Genomic DNA, 12,009 nt, shown 5'->3' with positions numbered 1-12,009 from the left:
ATGACTGAGTAATAGAGCAGTATAATTCATAGTTTCATCTATTTAGTATACCTTTTTAAATTTTCATTTTTCTTTAAGAATGGGGTTTGACTACATCATTTTAGCTGCCCTAGACCTCACTATGTGTACCAGGAAGGCTTCAAACTCAGAGAAATCTGCCTGTTTCTGCCTCCTGAGTACTAGGATTAAAGGTGAACACTAGCATTCTCAAACTAATATATGATAACATTCTTAACCTATATAATTTTATATGTTATTTATTTCCTTATCATAATTTTTATTTTGAAATTAAACACAATTTCATCATTTTTTCTTTTCTTTTTGCTCTCTAAACATTCCTAGATACGTATATATTTTTCTCAAATTTATGATCTCTTCATTTTATTAATTGTTGTTACACACAGACAAAAGACTAATATTACTAAATAAAAATTTCCCAGTTATTATAATGTGTCATATTTATGTTTATAGGAATGACCATTGAGCAGAACAGGGACAGCAGCAGTAGACATGTCACAATGGACATGGGAAAGTCCACAATTCTCAACGCTACACAAAAAAACTATAGGCGTGTAAGGAATGCTGAGTATAGAAGAAATAACTTCTATGGAAGAGGAAAAACAATGTGTACTCAAAAAAAATCAGCAAACTAGATGCACAAATAAATTTATTATTGAAATCATATATAATTTTTCATTTACTAGGTGGTGTATTCATCTTAAAACTAATTATTTCTTTTATCTTATGTTTGTTGAAATAATAATAATAATAATAATAACAATAACAATACAAGCTTAAATGAAGTATACATTTTAAATAAAATATAATATTTCAAATAGTTTATCAATTCTTTGCAAATTTCATGAATGTTTGCAATGTATATTCGTCATATTCTACATCAACTTCACTTCTCCCCAAATCATTCTCATTCATCTCCTACTCTTCTTTTTTTTTTCAACCTTTATTAACTTGAGCATTTCTTCTTTACATTTTGATTGTTATTCCCCTTCCCGGTTTCTGGGCCAACATCCCTCTAACCCCTCCCCCTCCCCTTCTATACAGGCTGCCTCTCCCCATCCTCCCCCCATTAGCACCCTCCCCCCAACAATCATGTTCACTGGGGGTTCAGTCTTGGCAGGACCAAGGGCTTCCCCTTCCACTGGTGCTCTTACTAGGATATTCACTGCTACCTATGAGGTCAGAGTCCAGGGTCTTTGGTTAGTGGCTTAGTCCCTGGAAGTTCTGGTTGGTTGGCATTGTTGTTCATGTGGGCTCTCAAGCCCTTACAAGCTCTTCCAGTCCTTTCTCTGATTCCTTCACCGGGGTCCCATTCTCAGTTCAGTGGATTGCTGCTGGCATTCACCTCTGTATTTGCTGTATTCTGGCTTTGTCTCTCAGGAGAGATCTACATCCAGCTCCTGTCAGCCTGCACTTCTTTGCTTCATCCATCTTATCTAATTGGGTGGCTGTATATGTATGGGCCACATGTGGGGCAGGCTCTGAATGGGTGTTCCTTCTGTGTCTGTTTTAATCTTTGACTCTCTATTCCCTGCAAAGGGTATTCTTGTTCCCCATTTAATGAAGGAGTGAAGCATTCGCATTTTGTTCAACATTCTTGAGTTTCATGTGTTCTAGGCATCTAGGGTAATTCAAGCATTTGAGCTAATAGCCACTTATCAATGAGTGCATACCATGTGTGTTTTTCTATGATTGGGTTACCTCACTCAGGATGATATTTTCTAGTTCCAAACATTTGTCTATGAATTTCATAAAGGCATTGTTTTTGATAGCTGAGTAATATTCCATTGTGTAGATGTACCACATTTCTGTATCCATTCCTCTGTTGAAGGGCATCTGGGTTCTTTCCAGCTTCTGGCTACTATAAAAAAGGCTGCTATGAACATAGTTGAGCATGAGTCTTTGTTATATGTTGGGCATATTTGGGTATATGCCCAAGAATGGTACAACTGGGTCCTCATGTAGTTCAATGTCGAATTTTCTGAGAAACCTCCAGAATGATTTCCAGAATGGTTGTACCAGTCTGCAATCCCACAAACAATGGAGGAATATTCTTCTTTCTCCACACCCTCGCCAGCATTTGCTGTCACCTGAGTTTTTGATCTTAGCCATTCTCACTGGTGTGAAGTGAAATCTCAGGGCTATTTGATTTGCATTTCCCTTATTACTAAAGATGTTGAACATTTCTTTAGGTGTTTCTCAGCCATTCAGCATTCCTCAGCTGTGAATTCTTTGTTTAGCTCATGTGTTCCAGATTCTTCCCTAGTTTTTCTTCTATTAGTTTGAGTGTGTCTGGTTTAATGTGGAGGTCCTTGATCCACTTGGACTTAAGCTTTGTACAGGGTGATAACCATGGATCGATCTGCATTCTTCTACATGTTGACCTCCAGTTGAACCAGCACCATTTGCTGAAAATGCTATCTTTTTTCCATTGGATGGCTTTGGCTCCTTTGTCAAAGATCAAGTGCCCATAGGTGTGTGGGTTCATTTCTGGGCCTTCAATTCTGTTCCATTGGTCTATCTGTCTGTCTCTGTACCAATACCATGCAGTTTTTATCACTATTGCTCTGTAATACTGCTTGAGTATTACAAGTGATTCCCCCTGAAGTCCTTTTATTGTTGAGGATAGTTTTAGCTATCCTGGGTTTTTTGTTATTCCAGATGAATTTGCAAATTGTTCTGTCTAACTCTTTGAAGAATTCGATTGGTATTTTGATGGGGATTGTATTGAATCTGTAGATCACTTTTGGTAAAATGGCCATTTTTACTATATTAATCCTGCCAATCCATGAGCATGGGAGATCTTTCCATCTTCTGAGGTCTTCTTCAATTTCTTTCTTCAGAGTCTTGAAGTTCTTATTGTACACATCTTTTACTTGCTTGGTTAAAGTCACACCGAGGTACTTTATATTATTTGGGTCTATTATGAAGGGTGTCGTTTCCCTAATTTCTTTCTCGGCTTGTTTCTCTTTTTTGTAGAGGAAGGCTACGGATTTATTTGAGTTAATTTTATACCCAGCCACTTTGCTGAAGTTGTTTATCAGCTTTAGTAGTTCTCTGGTGGAACTTTTGGGATCACTTAAATATACTATCATATCATCTGCAAATAGTGATATTTTGACTTCTTCTTTTCCGATCTGTATCCCCTTGACCTCCTTTTGTTGTCAGATTGCTCTGGCTAGAACTTCAAGAACTATATTGAATAAGTAGGGAGAGAGTGGGCAGCCTTGTCTAGTCCCTGATTTTAGTGGGATTGCTTCAATTTTCTCTCTATTTAGTTTAATTGAACCACACTTTTTAATAGGGATATTAGTGTCCCTGCAGTCTACTTTTTGAGTTCTTTGTATATTTTGGATATAAGCCCTCTATCAGTGTAGGATTGGTAAATATCTTTTCCCAATCTGTTGTTTGCCATTTTGTTCTAACAACAGTATCCTTTGCCTTACAGAAGCTTTGTAGTTTCATGAGATCCCATTTGTCGATTCTTGATCTTAGAGTGTAAGTCCTTGGTGTTTTTTTCAGGAAATTTTCTTCATTTCAGATGTGTTTGAGATTCTACCCCACTTTTTCTTCTATTAGTTTGAATGTATCTGGTTTGATGTGGAGGTCCTTGATCCACTTGGACTTAAACTTTGTACAGGGAGATAAGAATGGATCCATCTACATTCTTCTGTATGCTGACCTCCAGTTGAATCAGTACCATCTGCTGAAAATGCTTTTTTCCCCTCTTTGGATGGTTTTGGCTCCTTTGTCAAAAATCAAGTGGCCATAAGTGTATGGGTTCATTTCTGGGTCTTCAATTCTGTTGCACTGGTCTATCTGCCTGTCTCTGTACCAGTATCATACAGTTTTTATACTATTGTTCTGAAATGCTGATTGAGTTCAGGGATAGTGATTCCTGTGGAAGTCCTTTCATTGTTGAGGATAGTTTTAGCTATCCTGGGTTTTTTTGTTATTCCAGATGAATTTGTGAATTGTTCTGTCTAACTCTATGAAGAATTAGATTGGAATTTTGATGGGGCTTTCATTGAATCTCTAGGTCACTTTTGGTAATGTGGCCATTTTTACTATATTAATCCTGCCAATCCATGAACATGCGAGATCTCTCCATCTTCTGAGATCTTCTTCAATTCCTTTCTTCACAGACTTGAAGTCCTTATCATACAAATCGTTCACTTGCTTGGTTGAAGTCACACCGAGATATTCTATATTATTTGGGAGTATTATGAAGGGTGTCGTTTCCCTAATTTCTTTCTCAGCTTGTATCTCTTTTGTGTAGAGGAAGGCTACTGATTTATTTGAGTTAATTTTGTACCCAGCCACTTTGCTGAAGGTGTTTATCAGCTTTAGTAGTTCTCTGGTGGAACTTTTGGGATCACTTAAATATACTAGCATATCATCTGCAAATAGTGATATTTTGACTTCTTCTTTTCCAATCTGTATCCCTTTGATCTCCTTTTGTTGTCTGATTGCTCTGGCTAGGACTTCAAGAACTATACTGAATAAGTAGGGAGAGAGTGGGCAGTCTTGTCTAGTCCCTGATTTTAGTGAGATTGCTTCACATTTCTTTCCATTTAATTTAATTTTAGTTACTGGTTTGCTGTATATGGCTTTTACTGTGTTTAGGTATGGGCCTTGAATTCCTGTTATTTCCAGGACTTTTATCATGAAGGGATGTTGAATTATGCCAAATGATTTCTGAAGATTAATAAAATGATCATGTGGTTTTTATCTTTCAGTTTTTTAATATAGTGGGTTACGTTGTTGGTTTTCCATATATTAAACCAATCCTGTATCCCTGGACTAAAGCTTACTTGATCATGATGAATGATTGTTTTGATCTGTTCTTGGATTTGTTTTGCAAGAATTTTATTGAGTATTTTTGTATTGATATTCATAAGGAAAATTGGTCTGAATTTCCCTTTCTTTGTTGGATCTTTGTGTTTTAGGTATAAGAGTAATTGTGGCTTCATGGAAGGAATTCAGTAGTGCTCCGTCTGTTTCAGTTTTGTGGAATAGTTTGGATAGTACTGGTATGAGTTCTTCTATGAAGGGCTGATAGAATTCTCAATTGAACCCATCTGGACCTGGTCTCCTTTTGGTTGAGAGACTTTTAATGACTTCTTTTATTTTGTTAGGAGTTATGGGGTTGTTTAAATGGTTTATGTGTTCCTCATTTAACTTTGGTACCTGGTATCTGTCTAGGAAATTGTCCATTTCCTCCAGATTTTCACGTTTTGTTGAATATAGGCTTTGGTAGTAGGATCTGATAATTTTTTGAATTTCCTCTGAGTCTGTTGTTATATCTCCCTTTTCATTTCTGATTTTGTTAATTTGGGCAGACTCTCTGTGTCCTCTGGTTAGTCTGGCTAAGGGTTTATCTATCTTGTTGATTTGCTCAAAGAACCAACTTTTGGTTCTGTTGATTCTTTGTATAGTCCTTTTTGTTTCTACTTGGTTGATTTCAGCTCTGAGTTTGATTATTTCCTGCCTTCTACTCCTCCTGAGTGTATTTGCATCTTTTTGATCTAGACCTTTTAGGTGTGCTGTCAAGCTGCTGATATATGCTCTCTCCTGTTTCTTTCTGCAGGCACTCAGAGCTTTGAGTTTTCCTCTTAGCACAGCTTTCATTGTGTCCCATAAGTTTGGGTATGTTGTACCTTCATTTTCATTAAATTCTAAGAAGTCTTTTATTTCTTTATTTCTTCCTTGACCAGATTATCATTGAGTAGAGCAATGTTCAACTTCCATGTATATGTGCATGTTCTTTCCTTATTGTTATTGAAGACCAGCTTTAGGCCGTGGTGGTCTGATAGGACACATGTATTTATTTCTATTTTTCTGTATCTGTTGAGGCATGCTTTGTGCCTGATTATATGGTCATTGTTGGAGAAACTACCATGAGGAGGTGTAGGGAGCGCCGCGGCAAAACAAAGATGGCGCTGACAGCCAGCCCTGTCTGAATGTAAACAACTTACCGAGCATGGGCAGGCTTGTCCCCTCGTCAGGGCAGCTGTATGATCCGGTGCCCTCCTGTGGTGAACAATAGTGCTGCGCATGCGCAGGTTTTGCACCTGGTGTCAGTTTTCGGTAATATGCTAATGAGGGGGCGGTACCATGCTGGTGAGGTGATTCGTTCTCCGCCAATCGCTGGAGGACAAGAAGTGGGGTGATAGTGGAATGACAGTGGGGTGATAGTGGGGTGACCCATGCCCCGCCAATCCGTGAAGGATTATTAGCATACTGTTGTGTATATAAGGTGAGCGCTTTTGCCGCTTGAGGTCCCTGTGTCAACAATGAATGTGTCCTGCAGTAAAGGCTGTTGAGAAGAATCCAACCGTGTTGTGTTTTCCTTGCTGGCCGAGGTGGGCGTGACAAGGTGGTGATAAGAAGGTATATCCTTTTATTTTAGGATAGAATGTTCTATAACTATCTGCTAAGTCCATTTGGTTCATGACTTCTGTTAGTCTGTCTATGTCTCTGTTTTATTTCTGTTTCCATGATCTGTCCATTGATGAGAGTGGGATGCTGAAATCTCCTACTATTATTGTGTGAGGTGCAGTATGTGCTTTGAGCTTTAGTAAAATTTCTTTTACGTATATAGGTGTCCTTGTATTTGGAGCATAGATATTTGTTATTGAGAGTTCATCTTGGTGGATTTTTCCTTTGAAGAATATGATCTGTCCTTCCTTATCTTTTTTGATGACTTTTGGTTGAAACTCCATTTTATTTGATATGAGAATGGCTACTCCAGCTTGTTTCTTCAGACCATTTGCTTGGAAAGTTGTTTTCCAGCCTTTACTCTGAGGTAGTGTCTGTCTTTGACTCTGAGGTGTGTTTCCTGTGGACAACAAAATCCTGGGTCCTCATTACTTATCCAATTTGTTAATCTGTGTCTTCTCATTGGGGAATTGAGTCCATTGATGTTGAGAGATATTAAGGAATAGTGATTGTTGCTTCCTGTTATATTCATATTTGGATTTGTGATTATGTTTGTGTGCTTGTCTTCTCTTTGTTTTGTTGCAAAATGATTAGTTTCTTGCTTTTTCTAGGGTGTTGCTTGCCTCCTTGTATTGTGCTTTACCCTTTATTGTCTTTTGTTTGGCTGGATTTGTAGAAAGATATTGTGTAAATTTGGTTTCGTCATGGAATTTCTTGGTTTCTTCATCTATGTTAATTGAGGGTTTTGCTGGATACAGTAACCTGGGCTGGCATTTGTGTTCTCTTTGGGTCTGTATGACATTTGTCCAGGATCTTCTGGCTGTCATAGTCTCTGGCAAAAAGTCTGGTGTGATTTTGATAGGTCTGCCTTTATATGTTACTTGACATTTTTCTCCTTACTACTTTTAATATTCTTTCTTTTTTTCTTTTTTTTTCTTTTTTGTGCATTTGGTGTTTTGACTATTATGTGACAGGAGGAGTTTCTTTTCTGGTCTAATTTATTTGGAGTTCTGTAGGTTTCTTGTATGTTTATGGGCATCTCTTTCTTTAGGTTAGGGAGGTTTTCTTTTATGACTTTGTTGAAGATATTTACTGGTCCTTTGACCTGGGAGTCTTCACTCTCTTCTATACCTATTGATCTCCTCATTGAGTCCTGCATTTCCTGTATTTTTTGGGCCAGTAGTTTTTTCCGTTTTAACTTATCCTTGATAGTTGTGTCAATGATTTCTATGGAATCTTCTGCTCTTGAGATTCTCTCTTCTATCTCTTGTATTCTGTTGGTGATGCTTTTATCCACAGCTCCTTGTCTCTTCCTTTGGTTTTATATATCCAGGGTTGTCTCCCTTTGTGCTTTCATTATTGCTTCTATTTCCATTTTTAATTCCTTCCCCTGTTTGATTGTGTTTTCTTGTAATTCTTTCAGGGATTTTTGTGATTCTTCTCTATAGGCTTCTACTTGTTTATTTGTGTTTTCCTGCATTTCTCCAAGGGAGTTCTTTATGTCTTTCTTAAAGTTCTTCATCATCATGTTCAAATGTGATTTTAAATTTATATCTTGCTTTTCTGGTGTGTGTAGATATTCAGTGTTTGCTTTGGTGGGAGAATTGGGCTCTGATGATGCCATGTAGTCTTGGTTTCTGTTTCTTGGGTTCTTGTGCTTGCCTCTTGCCATCAGGTTGTCTGTCGTGTTACTTGTTCTGCTATTTCTGGCAGTGGCTTTACCGTCCTATAGGCATGTGTGTCAGGAGTGATGTAGACCTGTTTTCCTCTTTTCTTTCAGCCAGTTATGGGAACAGAGTGTTCTACTTTCAGGCATGTAGTCATTCCTGTCTACTGGTTTTCAGCTGTTCCTGTGGGCCTGTGTCCTGAGTCCACCAAGAAGGATACTTGAAGCAGAAAAGTTCGTCTTACATCTCGTCTTGGGCCTGAAGTCACTCCTCAGGACTGGGTTTCAGTTCTCCATGAGTGTAGCAACCAGAAGCGTCTGCTCCTACTTCTGGGTCCCTGTGTTCAGGGGGCCCTGATGGTGCTAGGTGTTTTCCTCTAGAATCAGAAATGTGGGCAGAGGTTAGTCTCCTCTGGTTTCCCAGGCGTGTCTCCCCCTCTGAAGGTCTAACTCTCCCTCCCACAGGGTTGGGAGCAGGGAACTGTGGGCCAGGATCAGCAAGGTTCAGGTCCAGCTAGAAACTGGAAGTGTCCAGTCCCAGAGGAATTTTGCTTTTGTGTGTCCTGAGTCCACCAGGCAGGTCACTTGGAGCAGAAAATTTTGTCTTACTTCTGGTCTCGGGCCTGGAGTTGCTCCTCGGTGCTGGGTTTCAGCTCTCTGTGAGAGCAACAACCAGAAGGGCCTGCCCTTCCTTCTCCGGGGTCCCTGTGCACAGTGGGCCCAGATGGTGCTAGGCATTTTCCTTTAGAGTCATACATGCTGGCAGAGAGGGGTCTCCTCTGGTTTACCAGGCGTATCTACTCCTCTGAAGGTCTAGCTCTCCCTTCCACGGGATTTGGGTGTAGTGAGCTCTTTGTCTGGGTCCCTTCAGATCCAGGCATTGTCTGGACTGCAGGGCTCCTGCTGCTTGAGTGCCCCTATCTTCCTATTCCCAGAAGTCCTATACAGTTTCCTCTTGGGCCAGGGATCTGGGCAAAGGTGGGCAGAAGTGGTTGTCTCTTCTGCCCTGCAGTCTCTGTAGTGCCCACATGTCTGGGTGATGAGCTCTCTGTCCCACGGGGTTTGGGAGCAGGGAACTATGGGCTGGGATAAGCAAGGTTCCAAAAATTGTTTTTTATACAATATAGTCTAATCACAATTGCCTCTCTGTAATTTCTCCCAAATTCTTCTATCTCCCTACCCATCCAATTCAACACCATTTCTGTTTCTAAAACAGGCCACAATATAAGAAACAGCTATTTTTTTTAAATAAAGAAAAAAAAAAACAGAAGAAAGATTTGCAAGCAAACACAAGCACTCGGGCATGAGCAGGCACATGTACACCATAAAAACATAAATGTGAAAACCATGGTATACACAAAGAACAAGTAAGCAAAGGAAAAAAAAAAACAAAAAACAAAACTCCGAACAACACAATACAATTTTGAATGTCTAGAAAAACACCCTTGAGTTTGTTTTCTTGTTGTTCCTTCTACTATTGAACATGGAGATTATTTTTAAGTGTTATATACCAATGTTGTACAACAAAGATACCAAGTAAAATTCGATTGGAGAAAACTATTTTTCTCTTGTAAGTTGGTGCCAATTCCAGATAGCCATATTATGACAATTTGCAGGAAAAAAGCATCTTGCAATATAAGATAGTCTCCAAGCACGTCACTTGAATTGCCTCTCTGTGATTTATGGTATTCTTAGTTGCAGAAGTAAATGAAAAGACAAATTTTCTTTATGGGATCTTACATTCTTTTCATTCTGCTTCCTTGTTTTAAGTATTATAATTTAATTACTAATGCATATTCCTTGTAGAAGTTAGGCCTGATTCTTTCTCACCAAAATAAGATTCAGACTAAAAATATGTTTCCAAATACCTTGGCCATGTACTTAGGTTCTTCTAAACTAGATCATAATTTACAATAACCCATTTATTCTAATCTACATTCTACCACATGGCTGATTACCTGTGCCCATCTCACCCATCTTTCTATGCAAATTTTCCATGCCTGGTTCTATCCAAGTAGTTTTTCTGTCTTCCAGATTTTCCACCTTTTATTATATCCTTTTCTATAGGCCATAGGTTTTCTAACTGACAGATGATGCATCCATACAGTACACAAGATATTCTCTTTATACTTCCTTTCCCATTTTTCCTTTAAAACCTTCCATTCATGACCTTCTTGCTTTTTTAAACTAATTATATACTTATTTATATAGAAATGTATGTTCCTAAATATAGCCTAAGTTCACATAATTTTATCTTTTTAAATTTTTAATAAATTATAGGGAAAGGACTGAAAGAGCTGAAGAGTTTTGCAACCCCATAGGAAAAACAACCATATAATCCAACCAGTCCCACCCCCAGAGCTTTCAGGGACTAAACCACTAACCAAAGTATACACATGGAGGGACCCATGGTTCCAGTTGCATATGTAGCAGAGGATGGATGGCCTTGTTGGACATCAATGGGAGGAAAGGCCCTTGGTCCTGAGAAGGCTTGATGCCTGAGCCTAGGAGAATGCTAGCTAGGGTGGTGAGGTGGCAGTGGGTGAGTGGGGGAATACCCTTATAGAAGCAGGGGGGATTGGGATATGGAGTTTTCAGGGGGCAAACTGGGAAGGGGGATAACATTTGAAATGTAAATGTAACCAATAAAACTTTTAAAAATAATTTATTGACTTTTAAAAAGTTGCCCCTTCTCAGATTCCCCCTCCCTGAGTTCTTCACCTATCTTCTTTCCTTCTGCACATCTGAGAGGGTATTGCCTCATCTGCTCACCTACCCCCACTTATGTATGTTTTCAGGGCTGGCCATTAAGTACCAATTGTTATTTCCTACCTGGGAAAGCACCTCTCCTTTTTTCAGCTTTGCCTAATTGCTTACAGTTCTGACTGTAGGCTTGGGGCTTCAGGGCTTTTTTCCTATTCAGCTTGGCATGTGTGTCATCCTTGTTCAGTCCATTTCTTGGTGGTCATGTTTGTTAATACTGGGTGGGCATTTCTTCTGATAGTACTAGGAGACATAATTTTACAGCAAACTCCCTGATCCATGGCTTTTACAATTTTTATTCCTGTCCTTCCTTCCACAATGTTTCCTGGGTGTTAGGTTCTGGAGTGCTTTGTAGATGTATCCATTGAGAATGGGCTCCACCACTCTGAATATTAATTAATTGTGGTTTTATGTAATCGTCTCTATCTGAGCAGAGAGAAGATGCTCCGATAAAAGGTGAAGATTACATTTATCTGTAAGTAAAAGGACAGATGTTTACAGACTTGCTAAAGTCTATGTTAGTTTAATGAATTAGAAGGTAAGCCCTTATTGTTGAAGATGTCACGAAATTCAGATAATTGTGCAGGTACCTCAGAGCTATAATTGACATAAATGACCCTGTGGGATGTAAAACCATGCCAGGAAGTTTGGTAAGGTAGAGCAGGTGGAGACCTGGAGCTCAGTGGGCACACACTTGACCCTTAGGTGACTCCCAGTTCCCTGCCAGACTCCTGATTTGGAACATGTACCATGTTTCTCACATGAAAGTAATGTGTCCGAGGTCACACAGGTCCAAAACAGAGCTCTCCATGCTAATGAGGTACCTAGAGGCCCAGAGGGCTTAGATAATAAGCTTTACTTCCCAGACATTCCTCCCTGCAAAAGCTAATTAATCACAGGCCTACCCTGAGAATGGTGGTATGGTTTTATGAATCCACTTTCCACCATGACAATGGACTGTTTAAAATCATGAACTGTCTCTTTTCACCAAGATCTGCTGTTGGGAACCATGAAGAAGTGTAACCCACAGTGTAATCTCCAGCAGAAGGCCTCTCTGTGCTCCCAGCCACAACTGCCACCAAGCCTGCCCCTGCCAATCTAAGGACAATCATGCCCTTGAC

At 39.3% G+C, this 12,009-nt stretch overlaps 1 pseudogene; it reads right to left on the bottom strand.

The window, feature by feature from the left end:
• The window catches only part of LOC116896072, a 38,994-nt pseudogene extending 32,765 nt beyond the window's left edge, over window positions 1-6,229 (bottom strand).
• Window positions 6,230-12,009: the final 5,780 nt, after the last annotated feature.

Source organism: Rattus rattus, chromosome 3 (genome assembly GCF_011064425.1).
Source record: "Rattus rattus isolate New Zealand chromosome 3, Rrattus_CSIRO_v1, whole genome shotgun sequence".
NCBI lineage: Eukaryota > Metazoa > Chordata > Mammalia > Rodentia > Muridae > Rattus > Rattus rattus.
The sequence above is the reverse complement of the archived record's forward strand: the minus strand, read 5'-3'. Positions and strand labels throughout refer to the sequence as shown.